The sequence below is a fragment of the Theobroma umbraticum genome, unplaced genomic scaffold (genome assembly GCF_002168275.2).
Source record: "Theobroma umbraticum cultivar Fairchild unplaced genomic scaffold, ASM216827v3 scaffold_182.0, whole genome shotgun sequence".
Classification (NCBI taxonomy): Eukaryota; Viridiplantae; Streptophyta; class Magnoliopsida; order Malvales; family Malvaceae; genus Theobroma; species Theobroma umbraticum.
The window spans coordinates 103,492-103,742 of record NW_018397291.1 but is presented as its reverse complement, the minus strand read 5'-3'; positions in this window follow the sequence as shown (position 1 = coordinate 103,742).

Here is a 251-nt window from a genome sequence, read left to right as displayed (position 1 = left end):
CTCGAATCTCTTGGTTTAATAAAACCATTTAAAAGTCAAATTGAGTTTTCAAAACATAATTTCAAACCATTTTTAAAATACCGAGCATGGTAATACACTAAAACCTCTTTTTGTATCACACTGCCATGTAAACATTTTTGCATAGGGTAAATGTCTAATCCGCATAGTGAATAAGAAATTATTCATGAATGCACTTTACAAAATTCACAAGGCACACTTTTGACATCAAAACATTGAAAAGCTTGCTTCCC